General features: G+C 46.3%; 1 protein-coding gene across 1 annotated transcript in view; it reads right to left on the reverse strand.

Annotated features, from left to right (window-relative positions):
• Positions 1 to 13,256, reverse strand: part of LOC144150049 (uncharacterized) — a 107,252-nt gene that overhangs the window by 36,075 nt on the left and 57,921 nt on the right. The gene's annotated exons all lie outside the window — the stretch shown is intronic.

Below are 13,256 nucleotides of genomic sequence, written 5' to 3' on the forward strand. Positions count from 1 at the left end.
CACCAATGGTCCTAAAACAGCCGCCGCCGTTAGAGTAAATAAAAACACATATGCGTTCGTGTCCGATTTGCACCTGGGTAGACAGATCAGCAGTCAAGTGCGCTAACCACGGAGCTGACCCGCACCTCGCCAAATTGAAGCGAGATTTGGAATGACGCGTGGCCCGTGACAGGTGAATCTGATTACTCGTACGTTGTACAGGTGCACTCAGTTCAGAGCTCGTACTGCGCCGGAGCTGCCGCAGGTGGCAGTCTGCCTGTCGGAGTAATTAGCGTAATATATGAAAGAGTGAAAGCGAAGAAAGAGACCCACAAATGGTGCAACGGTAAAGAGGTGTTCGATAATCGCTGGCTTTCGACTCGAAATACGCCAGGAAAACTGATGCTCGAATAAAGTTTCATTCGCTCACCCATAAAATAAATGAGAAAGAAACTGTCGGTACCTGTACAGGTTTCCCACTGAGAATGCTTGCCACGAGGCATTCTTTTCAATAATAATGTTAGACCTAGTAGTAATTTTAGAAACACTTCTTTTGAACATATTGCAGGTTGTGTTGGTACGATTACTGGTAACTTCGCTTTTGTCGGATTAAACGCAGCGACCTTCGCATGCCTCGTGAACACGCAGAACCACGTACAAGCACTCAGTGACGCTACAAAGAAAACAAAGGGTGCTTTCAGACGTCAGGTCTCCATGTTTGCAAAAATTGTTTGCCGAATGTTGAAATTAAGGTCGAACCCACCGCAGTGGCGCTGTAGCTAAGGCATTGCGCTGCTGAGCACGAGGACGGGGGTTGAATTCCCGACCGCGGTGGCCGCTTTTCTGATGGAGGTGAAAAGCAGAAACGCCCGTGTGTACGAGGAATCGGCGCACGTTAATGGTCCCCAGGTGGTCAAAATTAATCCGGAGCCATCCACTACGGCGCGCCTCATCACCTGCGTTACATCGGCGCATAAACGCTACAATCAGTCATCAATCAATCATAAATCACATTAGGGTCGACAAAAATACCTAATGGTTGGCAACAACATTGCATAACCTTGTAATATTCAGTGTCACTGAATTGCCAGCACTTTATTATGGCCTAACCGCTCATTCCTAACTGGACTATGAGTATTCACGCCACAAATTCTAAGTCACACTCAAAACACATATGTGCAGTGTTATCTTACCGTTTTGCGGCAGCCTAGCGTAACAGAAAAATAGAATGACGGACTTGAAAGAATGTTGTGTCGGAATGGGGGCTTTAAAACATGCCCAGATTTTTCATTTCCTTGTTTTCTCCTCTGAGTTTTTCGGCGTCCCTGTGTTTTCACTGCATTTTCGTTCTCGTTCGCAGCGAGCGCGATTACCTCGACGTCGTCGGCGCCTACACCACGCCCATGAGTTTCAGACGACGCGTGGAAGCAACGGAAGCAAGTGCACGTCGACGCTTCCGCCTTCCGCGCAAGAATTTGCGTCGCTTCGTTCCGCCGACGCGCTTCGCTTGGGAGCCGCCGAACCATGGGGAAAGGTAGGTCGCTGTGCTGCTCCAGAGATGCCCTGAGGAAACAGCCCTAAGACAAGGAAGGCTCCGTACTTTGCCCTCAACCTGCGTTTTGCGATCGAACAATTAGCTGCCTGCTTTTCTGATCCTAACCTCTTTTCTGTGCGGATTGGGATAAATTTTCAAGCGAGCTTGACAGTGGCATTCCATTCCGAGGGGGTACAAACCCGGCCCTCCTTTACCCACCCAGTGACACCTACTCGTTCTCTTGAAACGCTCCTTTATTTAGGGGCGAAGGACCGTAAGGTCGAGGCTTGACCGGCGTCCGGCGTCCGTGCTCGCGGCACAGCACCGTGCAAATCTAAACATCTGTGAACAAAAGGTTCACAAGAACAAAATAAAAAGTTCACGAACGGTTAGAGAGAGAGAAGAGAGAGAGAGAGAGAGAGAGAGAGAGAGAGAGAGAGAGAGCAGCACACCACCGCGTATATCGAAACATCTGTGAGCAAAAGGTTCACAAAAGGTTAACAAGACCAAAATAAAACGTTCACAGAAGGTTAGACAGAGAGAGAGAGAGCTCCTGGAGAGCCCTGCTGCAGATGCGCGAGGAGCATTCGATGGGATTTGATTGGTCTGGATTGAATTTGGATTGGATTGGATTGAAATGGATTGGATTGTAATGGGTTGAAATGAATTAAATTTAACTGGATTGGATTGGAAATCATTTTAGCAGTTGTAAGCACTCTCACGAGCAATTTACGATAAGAACTATCCCCAGTGCTTCGCCCACTCGTCATGAGTCACTTCGTGGAAATGCGTGAATTTTTTTACTTGCGATAGTATGCCCTTTCGCATAAAGTCCTTCTTTCATGAGAAACTGCAAAATATCCCATCTTTTCGGTCTAGGGGACCAAAAATGGAATCTCGGCTTCTGTAGCAAACGACTTGTGTCCGAGTCATAGAAATGGTAATTTTTTTCCAGTACTCGGAAATGTCGTAAATGCTTTCTGTAAAATCCTTTCTTACCTCCATTTGTCATCATCCCCACCAGGCTATTTAGGTTCCCTGCAGGACGCAGGCCTCTTCCAATTACCTTCACTCACTCCTGTCCTGCACTGCCTGAGTCCATCACTTTTTTTTTTTTTTATTGCGGAAGTTTGCTAATCAGCATAGTCTTCTGAATTTTGTCCTACACATTCTCTTCGTAAATAACGCCATTTACGGAAAGAATTGCTATTTTTTACCTTAGTTTCGGGGCGGTTCGCGGCATATAAACACGCTGAATTAACGTTCTGTACCGTACCTGAAGTAGTGGGCTTGTAATAACCTGGGAACAACTGTTCCCAGGTTATTACAAGCTGCGAAGGGCTTGTAATAAGGTGCGAAGCGCCACATTCTAGAATGTGGCGCTTCGCCTTATGAGGATTGCCGTATCTGTGTCGTCTGTTCCTTCATACCGGGCTTCCTAGCCGCGGTTCTACCACGTGAGTGCTTTCTGAGCCCTTTAGAGTTTTACAGAATATTCAAATCAATTCGTCTATAATGGCGTTTGTTTAGCGTGGCCACTTTTGAATGAAAGCACTTTATTCAATGCCTACTCGTTCTTTTTCGCTCTCTATCTTTAATTTTAAATTCAATGGGCTGTCCGCTCAAGTGCAGCATGTTTATTGTTTCTGCTGTTGTAGCCACTTCTCGAGGCCTCTCGTTGCCCGCATGATCAAGTGCGTCGTCAACAGCTATCTCAACGATGATGATGTCGGGCAGCATTCCGGGAACGAGGACACTGGCCCCTTACAATGTCGCGTAAATTCGCCCTTCACGACCGCGTTCGGCGCGTACTGGGAGCTAAGCGTTCGAACAGAGACCATATCCGCAATCTGTATTTGGCTTTGCTATGTGTCCTCTCTGTTATCATTTCGAGTTATATGTGGTCCCGAGTTATATGGCGCCGCTTCGAGTTATATGGCGGGGAATGCATAGCGCTTATGGGAGGTAAATGCACGGCGAGAAAAAGTTCCGACTTGATCACTATTTCGATATATCGCAGTTACAGTTAACCAAATATTATTGTTGGCTCAGCACACCTCGTGTAAAAATGCGAGCATTAGGAATTTTCTGACTCAGTATCAGTATTTTCAAGCAAGCAATCGTACTTGTTGATACGTATTCAGGTTGTTTATGACGTATTTGCTTTATTGTTTAAAGCATGTATGTTATGATGACCAATATCAAGGCTTTTTAAGTTTATATTTCAGCTTTAGCAGGACTTGTGTGCTTCTGGAGTATTTGAAAGTACGACGAATGGAGTCGATGACCTGTTCTGTTTTGACTGCGTACTTTGCTTTCAGCCCTGCTTCTTTGCCGTTATGCTACTCTATTGAGCTTTACTTTCTCATACACTTGATATTTTGCACAGCCTTCTCAGAGAACGTGGCCCGGTGTTAAAGACTCCAGAGTAAACTCCATGATACAAAGCAAGATGACAAGTATTTGAATGCAAAGGAAGCAGTTACTACCCAACCACAATACCACGCTTATATATATTTAAGCAGCCAGATGAATAAATCTAAAAGACGAGGCGGTCCTTATGATATACCAAATCCAAGGTCATTTTTGCTAAATTATGGAACGGAAATAGTGGTATGGTGTGCGGCGACGCATTTCACAGCAGCGACTCTCAGTTGTTTACAAGCTTTTTATCAAAGTTATTGATGGCCGTGTAGGTGACAGCCTGGAATCCCAACAACCCAGACAGCAGGCTGGGTATAAGAAAGGGTACTTAACCATGGATCCCATCCACGTCGTCAATTAAGTGACAGAAAATTCGGCAAAGTACTCTAAATCATTGTACATGAATTCATAGATTATGAGAATGAGTTTGATTCCGTACTCCCCACAGCCGTGCTAGAAGCACTAAAAGACCTGAGAATAGAGGAGACCTACATAAGATTTCTAGAAAACATATATAAAGAATCCACGAGCAGGATAACCCTGCAAAACAACACGATGAATTTCCGATCCGAAAGGGAGTAAGACAGGGAGATAGCTTATCGCCAAAGCTACTCACAGCTTGTCTGGAAGGGGTATTTAGAAAACGTGACTGGGAGAATACAGAATAAAGGAGAAACGGGGAATAGTTAAGCCAGTTGGGGTTTGCGGACAACTCAGTCTTCCTGAGTGAGTCTGCAGTACACATGCAAAGAATGTTTGAGGAACTACATTCAGAAAGCAGGGTCGTTGGGCTAAAAATGAATATGAATAACTCTAGAGCAACGGCAAATATGCATACAAAAACGTCCTCTTAAGCTTAGGAAACGAAAGGCTAGAAGAAGTAAAAGAATATAACTACCTCGGACAGATGGTTAGGCTGATCTCAACAACGAGGAAGAAATCCGGCGCAGAATGGGCATGGGTTGGGGAACGCTCGGCAAGCACTCCCAGATAATCAAAGGGAAGCTACCTTTGTCACTCAAAGGGAAAATCTGCGACCAGTGTATACTGCCGGTGATGGCATACGGAGCTGAAACTTGGAAACTTACTAAGCAACTAAAAAACAAACTTAGGTTGGCTCAACGGACCATGGAATAAATAATACAAGGAATACCACTCAGACACAAGAAACGAGCCACCTGGATCAACAAACAAACTAGAGTAGAAGATATCATAGTTTAAATAAAGTAAAAGAAATGAACTTAGGCTGGCCATGCAGTGAACCGAACCGACAAATGGTGGACAATTAGGGTAAAAGAGTATATACCCAGGGATGGGTCTAGAACAAGGGAAAGAGCATTAACCCGATGGACGGATGAAACAGGGAAATTCAGGGTTAAAATGTGGTCCAGAGCAGCGCAGGACAGGAGCGGTTGGAGGTCAGTGGGAGAGGGCTTCGTCCTGCAGTGGACCTGTGTAGGGTGATTCTTCTGGTGCTGCTGCTGATGATATTGTTGCAGACGGTCACAGTCCAGCGCCACGTGCAACGCAGCGACGACATTTGTAAGCGTTGTGTGGAAGGCAGCGCGTCCACTATATTCTCGGTAGTGACTCTGTGCTACAGGGGCATGTTATCAGTGATGCACAAGGATCCGCTTATTTTCATCATCATGTTCAGCATGTTTCAGTTTGTGAGCTGTTCTTCCTGTTCCGGTTGGTATGAGGGAAAGGCTTGACCAAACAGTCTTGTTAGCCCTTATTAGACTAGGGGAACGTCCTTTCCCACGCACGTAGTTCCTACTTCTATCATTGCCATGCTCAATTTTTTCCGTTGAACTGGGTATACTTCGCTAACGCACATTTCAAAGTCAAAGACCCCACCCAATTGACGAAGTTCCCCTTTAGACAGCTACTAAAATCTTCAAGCTGTGATGTTCAAGGGGTTCAGTGATCGCCTTGCATTTCGGGGGACGCCGGGTTCGAATCCCACCAACCGAAAAATTTGCCTTCTTTAATTTTCAACTCAATCAGTTACTTTGTTTACACTACTTCCCCTGACGAATGTGACGTCCTTCTTAGTATTCATTTACGTGTCGTTTATCTTTTCAAAAGTCGACTGTTTGTGCACCTCGGTGGGTCACTCTGTGCGCCATTAACGTAGAATTTTAAAATAACATAGTTAACTAATGCTTTCGCGTAAATGCTCTCCCTCAATGAACCTTTACCTCCATATTCAAGGAGTTATCGCACTAGATTACGCATCGCAAAGACTTGAATGTAGGGCCAAGCAGTAGTGTTTGCGCCAAACCAATAGAACTATTCTCGATATAGCAGCGAGACAATGGAAGGATGGCCCAACAAGACACGAATACAATTCGCACGTAATCAACGCAGTTTCACTTAAATGTTTCCTCTAGCTGCCAATATATCCCCCGGAACAAGTGCACGACCGCTGTAGGACTCCGTTCGTCCTCGCTCGATGGCCAGCAAAGAGCGGAGCACAGGGTACCAGGGCGAAGCGAAGGCCCGGCGACCCCGCGTTTTCGTTCTGCTGTGGAACACACGGGGGCGAAATGCAAATACGAGAACAGGCACAATAGGGAGGAAATTGGTGGCCAACGCCTTCCTGGAGAGATAACTCTTCCTTCCCGCCATTTTCTCGGAAGGTCCGCTTGAGTGCTACTGCTGGTCGGCGAACCGCCACGGACACGCGTCGCCAACGAACAAAGTGAGGCCGTTTGTGTTCTTTTCGCGCTCCATGAGCCTTCTGCGCGGACCTCGTATAGAGCCTCGGTGTTTCTTTCCTTTAGTGTTCCCATGATGCTTTGATCTGTCAAGCGCGGACGCTGCTAAATTTCTATTACGTCTGCTGGATGAAACCCAAATTTGGTTCAATGCACCTGCAGGGAAGAGGAGGGGTCAGGTCTCACAAGGCATAAATATAAGCGCCTACTGACTGACTGACTGAGTGGCTGACTGAGGGACGAAGCATGCACTGTATAAATGTATTCTTCGAGCCGCAGCGTTTTTGTCAACGAGGATGAAGCTTTTGGGCGTAGAGTTATAGAGATTTGGTTTAAGCGCCACGCCATTCAAACACGAAGCGTTCTAACGCGAGGAGTTCGAAAACGAGATTCCAACCAATCGCCATGTTAGTATGTCATCAGTAAAGGAGCAAGAACGAGTGTACCGGTATGTCTTTTGAGTACACGTTACGTTCCAGCGCCCAGTGGAAAAACAAGTGTCCCGGTGTTTTAGCACAGTGACTACATAATACTACGACGACATGAGACGCCAACAGCACGAGCCCATAAAGGGCTTCACCCCTGATAAGAAATATGTTTACTCACGTATCGGCATGGGACTTGTCTTGATCAGAGGAAGGATTTTACAGCTATGTAATGCAAACCTTACACTGACAAACCTCACACTACCTGGGAATTATCGTAGAAATTTTCCTTTCTGATGACCAATTTCTCAGCCCTGTACATCTCTTACGACGTTTTAGCTTCCATTTTTCATCTCCATTCATTTGTTCCCGTCTGCCTTGCCTGTATTTTGGTAACCTTGGCTGTTTTAGATTCTCCATTGTTCTTTCCTTATTTGATCGTAAACCTTCTAGTTTTTCTTAACGACTGCGTGTCCACGCTTTTCAAGTGTAGGTACCTAAACATCAAGATGTCGAACCGGAAACGAACCGAACCGAAAACTGGAACTGCACCGGTATTTTTGCCAGAACTGAACCCAAACCCGAACCGTTATTTTTTGAGCACGCTGAACCCAGACCGGAAGCGAACCTAAAAAAGAAATAACGGTTAGTGGATTCTGCCCAAACGGTTCGACCAGCCGTTGTTAATATTGCACAGCCAATGCAATTCAGACCTTTTCTCTCACGTACCATCAACTTCGTATCCGCTCGCGCACTTTCCCCTCGAGACAATTGATCATTTTCACGCACTATGTAACAACAGGGGAAATGAATGAGCACCAATGTACAATGGTCTGTTTCTGCTGGAAGCGCGATCGTAGTGCAAACTGACCAAACGAAATGTCATTCTCGACAGCTTGCAGAGGATATAAAACGACTTTGGCCTTCCCTAGCTGCGACTTCATTGGAGCAATCACGCTGCAGGAGTGCTCCACTGCACCACAGCAGAATCCAACACCGGATGTGTGCAAAATGTTTGCATTTCATAATTTGTTTAAAAGGTCCGACCCCTGCAAATTGGTAACACTTGACAAGTGCGACCGCAGGAGCTGCCAGTGGCTAAGCCGTTTGCTCCGTTCCACACGAACGTTTTTCTAAAGTAGATCGAAATCGAGAACGTCCGTGTATCGAGATTTTGATCCATGTCTAATATGACGAGCTGTTTAAAATATGCCTGCCGGCCTGCAACATAAGCGCCGCCTCGGAGCACAGATACAGCACGGGGCATCAAATGCGCAGTTTTTTTACGTGTTTGCACGGAAAACAATAAAAAAGAAAAGCAAATTACGTTGTTTTAAAATATTACACAAAAATCAAGCATCGTTGAGCACGACGCGGATCCTCTTTTCCAGAGAGCCCAGCTTCCACATCCTCTTTCTTCTCTTCAGCTGATCCAATCCACATGGCCAAGCCAATGTTACAGAATTGGTTTACGGTTACAATACATTTCCAACTTTTATTGCGGCACGTCTTATCTCTATATTTATTTGCTTTTCAGTGGCTTACACTACAATTTAATTGTTTCTTTGCAAGAAGAGGCGGGGATTTTATGCTACCCAATAGCTCGCGAAACGTTTGGCAACGTTAACGCGTATAATGGTCCCGTCCATATGTACTTATATGTATTAAATACAGCTATGTAAGCACGTGAAATATTAGATGAAGCAGAGTAGAACCACTGGGTGATAAGCTACGCTGCTATAACTCTGTGTGAGGGCCCTCTTTGTCACAATATTTAATGCGCACCTATGTCTATTTACCTCCTTCTAACCAGCATATTAAGAAGCTGCTCGTACACCACGACAGCACGTAATCCGCTCGCTGAGTGTTGGCTTTTCAAGATTAAATAACCACGCTTCGTATCTGCAAAGAAAAATAGAGAAGAAGAATCCGCGGGGGAATGCTACGCCTTGAACACACGCTTCCCAGTCGTGTCAAACTGCCACTCGGCGGCAGGGCGACAGCATTTTATCGGCGCCCCGTTTTATTTGGAGGATTCCACCTACTATAATCATGTCTGCATGACTTTGTTGCAGTATGTAGTAGAAATACGTGCAGATAACGTTGTCACACACGTTTTTGCAACGTAGCGTTCATAGGCGCTGAAGGCGGTGTGCGCGGTGGGGCTGACCCATAGTTGCTCGGTTCTGCCGCGGCTGGCGCTACACTCACCGGGAAAATTTCGCAGTCCGGAGCCTATTATACGCATACGTATAAACTCCTTATATACGTCTTATAATTAGCCTTTATACGCAGTAATTCCGCTCCTTAGACAACTCTCACTCTTACGGGAGAGATGGACTGTAGTGTGTGAGTGGTAAGTGAGGAGAACGCAACGGTGACGGTGCGTTGTAAAGAACGTCCCATTTGTATGCCATCTCTTCGTCAAAATGATGGCGGATTTTCAGAGAAATGTAAAAAGTTCAAAACAAGACCCAATGTGCATAACATAAAATATACGTTCTGTAGGTCTAATTTACACATCTCTCTTTCCACTAAATTTTTAAATATCTGGAATAATGAGCCCCAGTTGCCATTTTCACGTGTTGTCAACCGCGGTGTAATTAAGATTTCAATGTTGTAACCGCTTTTCTTCTTTTTACGGATTTTTCGCGGCGTGTGTCTCTTTATATCGAACGCATGTTTATTCACCCCATGTATAATTTGGGCTCAGAAAAATTACGAAAAAGCTCGTATTTCCATACGAGCTTTTTCGTAATTTTTCTGAACCCAAATACGATAAAATAGTACCCGTGCACACATTTTTCTTCAAACACGATAAAACGTTTCATAATAAATTGGTTAAAATATCATAATGAATAATTGCTATACTAAAACATGGCTTAAAATATAATGTGTAGTGTTTATCACCAGCCAAAACTCTACTACTATATTACATGAATTGCACATTGTTTGCAGTTTCTTGTTATACCTGCGGCTTGTTTAAATTGTACTCTCCGCGATTGAATTATATCATCTTTAGTGCCATGTCTTCCCTATCGCAACCATTCTCGGTTGAAACCCTCTTGAAATAATGTTTTGCCTTTAAATAGCAAGTAACTTTAGAAGTGATGCACTAGATTCTCGCAGCCCATGCGACGATGGATGACGGGTATTCATGAATGACTGACGCCGACAACAGCAACCGTTGTATATTCGTGGACCCCACACTTAAGTTGATTTCCTTGATCAAGAAATTGGAGCTTCCGTTTTAAACGAAAAAAAAATAGCAGTGGCTTAGCGTGAGTTAAGCTTAAGCTGGTTATTCTTAGCTTTCTTGGTTGTCTACCATTAGTTTGATTATCATGCTTACTGCTGCTTCTGAGACACACGCACACGGTATACGCATTATGCGACACATGTATATTTGTCAAGCAGCTCCGGCGCAGCGTCACCAATCACCCCGGAGCTAAGCTGCTTCCACAGGCACACGCCGTGTTGCTGCGACGCAGGAGCCATCGGCTCCACACCCGGCCACCCTTCGCACGATCATGATGGGGACCGGACCGCCAGGTGTGGAATGGAGGTCGGCGAGACGCTGTACGCATGGGGTGTTTTTCCACAGGCGCACACCGGTGTTGCTGCGACGCACGAGCCATCGGTTCCACACCCGGCCACCTGTCGCGTGATCATTTATTGGACCGGGCCGCCACGTGCCGCGCTTGCCTAGCACGGCTCTCCAGGAGCCACGCGAAACTGCTTAACCTCGGCCAGTGTAGCTCACGCTACAAAAAAATGCCACAACTTCCACTACCAGCTGGTGCAAAGCTGGAGAAAAAGACGAGCTGGGGGTCAACCTAGCTTATCCCCACACTGACAGCGGATCGCAGGAGAGGAGGACCAGCCCGACCCCAGCAGTGCAAAGTCATTTTGAAAGGCACTGTGAAGAAAACGCCAATAAAAAATGCACAGTATATTTATTCACGAGCAATCGTCGTAATCCCCCTTGTCGTCGTCCTCCGACGGCACAGCCCCGTAAGCAAATCCTCTTGTAGCACGTCCGCCCTTCGCTAGGCCTCAATTTCTTCATCAGCTTCATCTGTAGCCCTTTTACTCTACTGTACTGCCTACAAGGACTCTAGATCATTTTTGCTACACAACGTTGCACGCATAGTTTATACGCAAGGACCAATCACTTTAAAATCCATCTTAGGGCCCTGGCCTTCTTGTTCTCAGCAACGCCTAGCCCTAAAATTTGTTTTCGTACATCAGCGACACAGGCTCAATTAAAATCTTTAGATCTTTTCACTCTGAGACTTTTGCACTTGCATTTTCTTACTTAAGTTTGTTGGTTCCTCTCGCAGTTGCATCTCTTTTCTGCCCTGCTCATTCTTGGGCCTTTCTTCCTTTTCCCCCTCCCCTAACAGAGTAGCATGAAGGCGATTTGGTACGCCGGCGAAACACTCCGTTTTCTATTAAAGAGTCTCTCTCTCTCTCTCTCTCTCTCTTCATCAGCTGGTCCGATGGCCGACTCCACGTTTGGATTGTGAAGGGATGGCTTGACATATTCGCCCCTTCATCTTCGGCGCGACAGACCCGTGGCGCAAGGGACACTACACGACGACGACGACGACGAAGGCGGGAGCTCCTCACGTGGTGCCAGCCAACGCGCAAACCTGGGTGACGCCGGCGCTCTTTACGGGGCGCACATTCGCGTGCGCTCGGTATTTTTTGCCTAAAGCTACTGCGAAAGCGTTGTGCCGGGGGCCAACGGCCCAGTGCCGTCGCGACTACATTTTCAGGGAGGGGGGATCTGAGGTGAAATTTTCAACAAATTATTTAGTTAAAAATTTCGAAACAATTAAAATCCGAGTTGCGCTGGAGAGAAAAAAACTCGACGTTATTATTAATCATGGGAAACAATCCTCACTTACGCTCTTCTACTTCTTTCTGCCTACTTTAATTCTCAAACTGCGTCACCGGGCCCAGTACATTGTAGTGTAACGCGTACGAATGACGAATGTTCTACTTCATAAAGAGCAAGACTAAACAGGCCTAACCGAACTAAATATTGTAGCGAATAGTACATGCTGCAGTGAGCGCTGTCTGCCGGTCAGTTAGCAGGACCGGTCGCCGTCGTGCCTTTTGAGCGAAACTACAGTGCACCTCCGTACAAGCCGAACTGCTTATTTGGAACGTGCTTACAAATCATGCTGATAATCAACCCACTCGGTGAGCCGCCGGACTGTTTTTTAACACGAAAGTATTTCATGCCGTGGTCCACAAAGATCTGACTGACGTCATATCCATCACGGAAAAGACATCGCCAGAAAACTTCGATTGACGCCGTGGCGCCGGGATTCGATCTATGAACTCTTCCGTCGCGACAGAAGGTACGAAACGCTCTCCCGGCTACGCTACGAGCAGGTTTTTTTTAGGGGAGAAGCTCCTCTTGCTCGGAACCTGTCCTGTCCCTCGTTGCGCCATGTACATACCGCTGGTGATGATTGTGGCACGATGCCCGTACGGATTGGCCAAATAAAAATTGGACGAAGAGGTCAAAACGTTCAAAGCGTTCGTTGCTACACAACAAGGAGGAGAGGTTATCGTTCGTTGCCTGAGAGCTCAAGACACGTACCGGGGGTACGCAACACAAGACGCTCTGCAGAAGGCGACGGCCAAGGTGGCTAAAATATCACACACCGAATTTGCCAACTTACCCATGCAGATTCTCATCGTCCCAAACAAGCCGTTTATGATAACCACAAACATCGACGTCGTCGACGGGCTTGTCAACGAAGCGTTGGGAAGTCTCAATTTGTGCGAGCGAGGAGTGGTGGTCTTGGCGCGGCGGCGCCCGGTTTCGATCCTACGACTCTCTGGCCGCGACGGGAGGTACGTGGCGCTTTTCCCCGCTGCGCTACAAACCGGGATGCCAGCAAGGCTACGAACGCGCTTTATGTCCTGCACTCATTTAGATGGTGCGCGCTGTCAAGAAGACCTATAACAACGTGTCGAGTGTTTATATAATGCGTGGGTGAATGTTTCCCGGTTTTACCGATGAGCATTTTAGCTTTGCCCCTCTCATCATCATTCACTTCGTGCAGATGGCGGGATGGGAGATTTTTTTCCCGAACACAACTTGTATTTACAAAGATATACACATATACATAATGCACTGGCACGCTCGAG

Source organism: Haemaphysalis longicornis, unplaced genomic scaffold, assembly GCF_048455015.1.
Source record: "Haemaphysalis longicornis isolate Haplotype H1 unplaced genomic scaffold, Haemaphysalis longicornis Haplotype H1 scaffold_8, whole genome shotgun sequence".
NCBI lineage: Eukaryota > Metazoa > Arthropoda > Arachnida > Ixodida > Ixodidae > Haemaphysalis > Haemaphysalis longicornis.